At 49.5% G+C, this 7,797-nt stretch overlaps 1 long non-coding RNA gene across 2 annotated transcripts; it reads left to right on the top strand.

Moving 5' to 3' along the window:
• Window positions 1-504: 504 nt before the first annotated feature.
• LOC136475314 (uncharacterized) lies at window positions 505-2,441 on the top strand. Of its 2 annotated transcripts, XR_010763152.1 has the most exons (5): window positions 505-619; window positions 969-1,119; window positions 1,219-1,298; window positions 1,673-1,742; window positions 2,176-2,441. It is a non-coding gene; the product is annotated as an uncharacterized lncRNA (long non-coding RNA). The 2 variants fall into 2 exon arrangements; XR_010763151.1 differs by lacking the exon at window positions 505-619 and having other exon boundaries at window positions 898-1,119.
• Window positions 2,442-7,797: the final 5,356 nt, after the last annotated feature.

The raw sequence follows: 7,797 nt of genomic DNA, 5'->3' as shown, positions 1-7,797 counted from the left end.
GGAGCAAGTGAACATCAGGAGCAAGTGAACATCGATCGCCCGCACGCGCGTGTCCGGCCAAAACCAACCCGGAGTGAACCTGTCAGGCGACCGGCCTGCCGGAGCACGTAAGCAGCACCATAACTGAGGAAAGTGTTCCGGGTCGGGCAGATCGGCCATGGTAGAGATAGCTAGCTAGCGCGGCCCCGGATGGGCACGCCGACGGCGACGGGGCTCGGGGCCGGGGAGAGGTTTTTACCATGGCTTGGCCCCTTGCCTAGAGCCATCGCCTCCATTCCATATATACATATTGCAAACTGGCAGCACGAGGGGCTCAGTGGTCACACCGACATGGACCGATCGGTGGCTGCTTGCCATGACCACTTCCACTGCTCCGATCCATCTGGGTCGCTCCAGCCTCCATCCCGAGCTCTAGCACAGTAGCAGGTAGCTAGGGCTCTTGCCCCAGGGGAAAGAAGGACCACGCACGAGGCTTGCTGCTTCGGTGTTTCAGGAGAAGAACGGCAACGAGTTATTGCTCTCCTTGTTCGTTGGATCTTCCTCGTTTCGCCTAACGGCCTAAGGGCATGCAAGCATGAGTCCGGCCGATGAGAAGAGTGCGCTACGACGAAGCCCAGAGGTACGTAATGCTATGCAATGCCCTCTCCTTGCTTGCTTGCAATGCTAAAACAGTTTTACATTCCTTTTCGTGATGTACTCCTACATGCATGGATCTGGTTTCATGCATGGTTTGAACATGCATGGAAGGTTGTTGCAAGAATACCCATCTGGTGACTCGATGAGTCTGAACCGATCCGATTATTTTGTTTGGATCGAGACTCAGGCCTTGTTTAAATTCATGATATAAAGTTTTAGGGTGTCACATCGGATGTTGCATGGGGTGTTCGGATACTAATAAAAAAACAAATTATAGAATCCGTCAATAAACGGCGAGACAAATTTATTAAGACTAATTAATCCGTCATTAGCACATGTCTGGCTGGAGGTGCCTTGATGATTCAGGTATGGGGAAGGTAAAGAGAGGAGGGGCTGACGCCTGGTGGCGGCAATGGATGTGGACCTGTGGTGATCTAGTGGCCGGGAGAGAAGGTGTAGTGGCAGCTCCTGCAGTTAGTAGTAGTGAGCAGGCTGTTACATTTTTTTGATCCAATTGTGTTATCTGGCCATCCACGGCTTTGGTTTCTGTTTTTGACCTATCACCTGTGCTCCTGCGTGCAGAGTGCTGCTTGCTCCAGATGAAGTCGCCCACCTGGGATTTGGGACTTGAGCAGAAAGGAAAATTTCAGATCTAGTTATTGGTATATCAATATTTATGAGTATTGGAATTGATTGAATGTTATTTGTTTCGTCTTGCCTTTGACATTAATTCATTGCTGTAGTAATCGGTTAGAGTAGCACTTTCACAAAGTGATAGCAGATTTTGTTCAGTTAGCTAGATAAGTTACTCTGATGGCAGCACTATTATCTTAGAGGATACATAATGGAGTATTAAAGAATTGCTTCAGTCCTGTCAAGTCACAATCGAACCATGTATATATTTCTAAGTAGAACCGTAACTTATATGTGCTCTGTAGATTAACAAAATTTTTACTAGAATCAAGTTTTAATTTTTCCTTATGTCCTCTAGAGTATATATTGAGAATCACATGATGTGTTATGTCAATGCATGCAGGTGTGTTCCTGCTGCTCCTATTCTGCCTGTTCAACGTCATGTACTGATCAATTCGGTTTCAGTTTGTCAGGTGAGCAGCGACAACAGTGATTTGCGCTGATATCTCATTTTGTTAAGTGCCCATTTCATGCTATACTAATTGGCTTTGTTTAATTTTTTGCCATCCTGCTTAGTTGCTTGAGCTATATCTGTAGTTCTCAGTAGCTTGTTTGCTACTAGAGATTTTTATTTGATCAAGTGTTACTCCCCTCATTTCAGACTGCAACCCTTTTATTTGGTCACCTCTAAACTTATCACATGTAGTTCTGTAGTTGTTTCTCAAGTGTGTATGGACTGATATGTTTAGTAGTTCTTCCTACTTGGAAGAAACAATAATGCTCAGTATGAGAAAGGCTTGCCCATATATACATGTAGATCTGTTCCTTTCATATGACAAGTCATACAGTTGTTTTTATTTTATCATTTTCATGCCTTGGTTTGTTAATTCTCAGCAAATGTTACAGGTTGAAGGCTTTGGGAAAATTACCCGGTTTTCGATCTTTGTTTGATTTGTCTGCTGTACCTCTGGTCTCGCTAGCTGGATTTGGGCTATATGAGCTATATGAGTTTTGTAATGCTGAATTTTGTCAGCTAATTATCTGTAATTATGTCATGTTTTGTGGGGTGGGTAAAACATGTGTTTTCTGACAGAAAGCAACAGTATTATGAGTTCAGAGCCGTGAAGCAACACTGTTTTGGCTGCTTAGGCTTTTCAGGGCTGTTGGTGCTGATGCGGTGGGATACCTCTCACAAAACTACTGTAAACAGTTGTACTAGTATCTGTTAGTGGTCAAGCTGCGGTGTGTTCTGTTAGTGGATCTTGGCATTTTTTGGCTGTGGCTTATCGTAAATGATCGTAAATTTCTAGTAGAACAATATTTTTCTCTCGTACAAACTAGATAGCAGTATTTCTTCACGAACCAGCAACGATACGAACCAGCCAACCGAACAGGCTGTGGGTTTGGGAAATCCGTTATGGGTTGTTGTTTTGGTTATATTGGATTTGACAGATTTTTTTTTTAGTATCTGTCAGTTTTTTGGGGTGTTTTGGTTCTTTAGTCGCTTCTGAAATCCATGTTACATCGAATGTTTAGATACCAATAAAGAGCATTAAATATAGATTAATTACAAAACCAATTACATAGATGGAGGGTAATTTACGAGACGGTTTTTTAAGCCTAATTAATCTGGCATTAGCACATGCTTATTGTAGCATCACGTTGTCAAATCATGGGCTAATTAGGCTTAAAAGATTCATCTCGTAAATTAGTCGTAAGTTGTGTAATTAATTTCGTAATTAGTCTATATTTAATACTCCATGCATGTATCTAAACATTCGATATGACATAAATTTTAGGAGACCCTGTAGAAACCAAACAACCCTTTTATTTGGTGAGCTGTCATCTCTTGATTGGTCCAAATCTGACAGATTTTGACTGAATAAATCTGTCAACAGTTATCTAGATAGACGTATATTTAATACTATATGCATGTGTTTAAATATTCGATATGATATGATGTAAACTTTTGAGAGAGGAAATAAACCAGGCCTCACAATGTGAATCCTATCCTCAGAAAATTTAATACTACTGCAGCGCTGTTTCTGTTGGGACCAACCAACTCGTTCCATGCAGTCGTCACCCCGTCCAGACGCTGGGGCTAGATCACATCCACAGGCAGCCCAGCACCCAGCCGCTGTGTCCGTGCCGTCCGTTGTTGGCCCGGGACGCGGGACGCGCGAAAACTCGCGTCGCGCGACCCATCGGATCGTGTTTTCCTCGTGGATCCGGCAGGCAAGCAAGCCAAGGCAACCGGCCAGAGACCGCTGGCGCGCGGGGGTGGCGGGGACGGCCTGGATCGGAGCGGACGGCCGGACGCCGCCGCGTCCCCTACCAACTCGCACGCGCGAACCGCCAAGGCTGCTGCTGGTTGCTTTGCGCTTTTCCCTGCCTGCGTCCAGCGTCCGAGTTGATCCGCTGCGCCTCCGTCCGTTGCACGCGCCGGCCGGGGTGTTGTTATGTTAACATGGCACGCTCATGTGACTCGCGTAAGCTCAGAGTTTACCGGTGCAAGCCGCCAGGCGGCAGCCTTGGGCAATCAGCACAGCACTGCACTGCGCCGGGGTAAGCTTGTCTGTATTAACTGCGCATGCGCCTTATCGGAGACCGGAGATGTACGAGCAATCCAGCTGCTGGCTGTTATGACTTATCAGTCAATGAATAATATTTTTTTTCACACCAAATCAATCAACAGTACTTTCAGCCATGACTTATGAGCTAAACAAACACAAACGAACATGGCGCTGGGTAGCGTAGTGATCGGAGTTTGAGCCCGGACCGCACCGGACGGGGACCGATCAGCCGTACATGTAGACGTAGCCGCGGTGGTAGACGAGACTTATACGTACGCGCACTGTGCAGTCTTCATTCCCCTTGGGCTGGCCGTGGCCGCCGTGTGGGTGCAGCAGTCGTGCAGGGAGTAGAGTGATGGGTGCTCGTCGAAAGAACGGGCGACGGGCAAGCGACCGCTGGTGACTGGTCCCCTCCCACTCCCAGTAGTCCCAGGCCAAGGCCCAAGGCCATCCATCCATCTGGTGGTCGCGCCTGGTGGTGTTGGGATGCGGTCGCCTGGGACAGGCGGGCACATGGGCGCACGCGCACCACACCATCCTGCTCTCCAGTGCATGCGCTGCCCCTGCCCTGCCCTGCCCTGGCGAAATGGCCCTGCCGACCCCCAACAACTACTAGTGGTCATCTACTACGTCTACACGACGGCTATACGCCGACGATCCAAGTCCCATCCAATGTCTACCGTTTTCACTTTCTACACCATCTACCGTACTAACAACTTCTTGGCCCTGTTACTTTGAACTTATCGGCGATAACGTTTCAGCAAAATAACAATGTTTTTCTCTCACAACAAATTAGCATCAACATCGGTATCAATCCGAACAAGGCCCTTGAAGTTGCGGCTCCCTCCGTTCTTTTGCATGTATTGCGTTAGCTTTATTTTAGGAGCATCTCCAACAGCTTCGAAAACCTACTCCTAATCTTGATTTTTTTGTAACATTAAAAAAATTGCTCTCCAGCAACTCTCTTTCTTAACTCCCAATCTTTACACATTTGGGAAAATCGACACAGTCGCGCGGAATATAAGCGCACCTATGGATCAGCCAATCTAGATGTGGAAGGATGTGAGGAAGAATAAGAAGTAGGATATGATTCTCAATTCAAATGTACAAGAGACAAAGAAAGTCTAAAAGTGGTCAGGATGATTTGGAAATAGTCCATTCCTGATGCAAAATTGTCTTCTATATTTTAGGAGCAATATTTTTAGAAACCGTTGGAGAAGTTCAACAAATATACTCAATTATTTTTGCCACTTGGAAAAGTCATTAATTTACCAATTGATTTTCGGAAACTATTAGAGATGCTCTAAGTTATGTTTTCATCATTGTCCATAAATTTAAGGGGCCTATGTAGTTTTACAATATGTATATTATAAAATTTTATATTAATAATACATGTATATTTTGCAATTAATGATAAAAGTAAAAAAATCGACTTAGAACATAACTAATTGACGTGAATGGTTGCTAGTGGTACTACCATCACACACAGACATACTGTATTCAATTCGATAATAGCAGTGAAAACACAAGAAATGCTGTTAACCAGAACTGCTAGTCCGCTACTACAGCGGTATAGGAGTACCCAAAGGTTTTTTACAATTACCGTCCGCTACAGCGGCGAGGTAAATATACTCCTATCGGTCAGCTGTCTTGCTTGCTGCCCCCTGCTGCTACTGCATGAGCAGGCTGCACTGCACGCGCTGCGCTGGAGGGGCTGACAACGGGGCCCCACCCGCGTGCGTACTCGTATACCACTATTTCCCCAGCGCGACTGCGAGGCCTACCTGCCTGCGCGGTGCGCCGGTGCCCGCGCTGCGCTCGGCGCTCCAGCGGCTCCGCGGATACGTAAAATCCGGGGGAGTGCGCCTTTCGATGCGGCGGCCGGTTCTGCCCCTGGCGACCTGCCCTCGCCGCGGCGTGGGCGCGGGGGGCAGCACGGTCATTCGCGGCACTCGTTGCCTTACCGCAGATCTAGGCGCCCTATTTCAGGGCCAGGGGAAAGCCATCAGCAGTTCGTGTGGATTGGACACTTCAAAGAAAGCCCCCCAGCTCCCGCTGCTAGCTGCTGCTGAGTGCTGAGAAAGAGAAGAAAAAGAAGGTGGGTGGGTGGGTGTGGGTGGGAGAAGAGAACAAAAACTCAAGTAGAGAGAGAGCGCAAAGGCTCAGGATCAGCTCTGTGTCTGTGTGAGTGAGTGCCTGGGGAAGAGAGAGAGAGAGTGAGTGAGGAAGGGAAGCCATTGTTGCAGTTGCAGAGGAAGGAAGGAACGAGCGGGAGGAAAAGTTGGTGAGTGAAACTTACCCACTGTTGCATCTGCTCCCACTTCCTCGCTGCATCGTCCCCCTCACCTCGCCTCGTCTCCCCCGCCTCCTCCTGCATGCTGCATCGCTTCGCTTGCATGCGTACGATCTCTTCTCGGTCTAAAGCGAGGTCTTGTACTCCTACATGCATGCCGGCCGTCCTTGCATTGCATTGCATCAGGCAGGCTCTAAAAGCTCGGAAACCTCCTGCATTTTAACGTTGCCGCATTGCGGCGTGGATTTGTTTATTGCCCTGCGCCGCGCACAAGCCTGTCGTTTTCTCTGATCCTCCCTCCACCTGCCTGCCTGTCTATCTGTGCATGTGCTCCCTGCACTGTTCAAAAGCATGCCCGCCTGCTCGCTTTTGCTTTACAGTACCCGGCTGCGGCTCGCTGGAGTCGCTTACGCCTGCCTTTTTTCCTTGCAGCAGGAGGAGGAGGATGGTGGAGGAGAGAGCGGGTGAGCCGTCGGAGCTGGAGGAGCAGGGCTGCGCAGCGAGGCCAGGGCCAGCCAAAAGGAGATTGGGCGTCGTGGGCCCGCCGCCCTCCAGCTGAGGAGGAAAGCCATCGGCGAGGGAGGTGGTGGTGGTGGTGGAGGATCTCCTCTCACGTAAAGGGGGTGGTGTGCAAAGCATAAAGGGTGGAGGAGAGGGGGAGGCGCAGGGCTTCCCGGCCTCACAAAGCAAAAGGCTTCAGAAAGAAGAAAGGCAGAAAGCTTCGGCCTTCGGAGGGAGAGCAAGGCATCCAGTGAGCGTGCTGCGCCAGTGGGCGCGCGATAAATAGCGCCTTCAAGCTGAGGGAGAGCATCCGGTGCTCTTGCCACCACCACCGTGCGCTTTCCTCCTGCTCTCCGCCGGTGTACTAGGCGTCGTGGCGATGGCATTGCAAGCGCAGCAGGAGGAGGACGGCGACGAGGGCGAGGGCGAGGGCGGGGAAGAAGACGACGACGAGGAGGGGATGATGGGGTGCGGTGTGGGGGAGCTGATCTCCGCTTGTCCCGAGGCGTGCTGTCCGCTTGTGGCGGTGTAGTAGCAAGATATTGGCGCAATAGGCTCAATCACTTTCTCTTTTTTTTTTCCCTTTCTCTCTTTGCCTTTTCTTCCTGGTTCGATGTTGCTGTGCTTGATTTTTTTTTGCCTCTTTTGTTCCTGATTGATGAGTCTAATTCATCATTACATTTACATATACTCTCCCGTGAAATTCGTTCCGTGTTGCTGTTCTGTTCTTGGTACTTTACCCGGTTTAGAAATGAAGGCAAAACGACGCACAAAGATAGAGAGTGTGAGAACGGAAACCTCATCGTCTCCTTCTGCTGCCTGCTGGCCTGCCGATGTGCTCCCCAAACTGTGTGTGAGCTCGAGCACGCGCGTCAGCGGCAGCAGCGAAATGCGTTTGGCTGGTCTCGTTCCTCGCCATGATGGGCGCGCGGCAGGGCCGTTCCAGGTCCCCTGTCGATCACCCATGACCAGAAGCCAGAAGCAACGCTCCAAGCACAAGGAGACGAAGCCGAAGCCCGGCGACGAGGAGATGGAGGAAACGGAGAAGCGGCCGCTCGCGCTTTCGCCCGCGTGCCCTCAGCCGTTTCCTTCCATTCCTTGCAGCGCTCGGCGCCTTGGGAGGGACGGCCGGATCGGTGGGCCGCTTGCTTGCTCAGCTTC

This window comes from Miscanthus floridulus, chromosome 8, assembly GCF_019320115.1.
Source record: "Miscanthus floridulus cultivar M001 chromosome 8, ASM1932011v1, whole genome shotgun sequence".
NCBI lineage: Eukaryota > Viridiplantae > Streptophyta > Magnoliopsida > Poales > Poaceae > Miscanthus > Miscanthus floridulus.
Note: the sequence above shows the minus strand (reverse complement) of the source record. Positions and strands in the feature narration are given on the sequence as shown.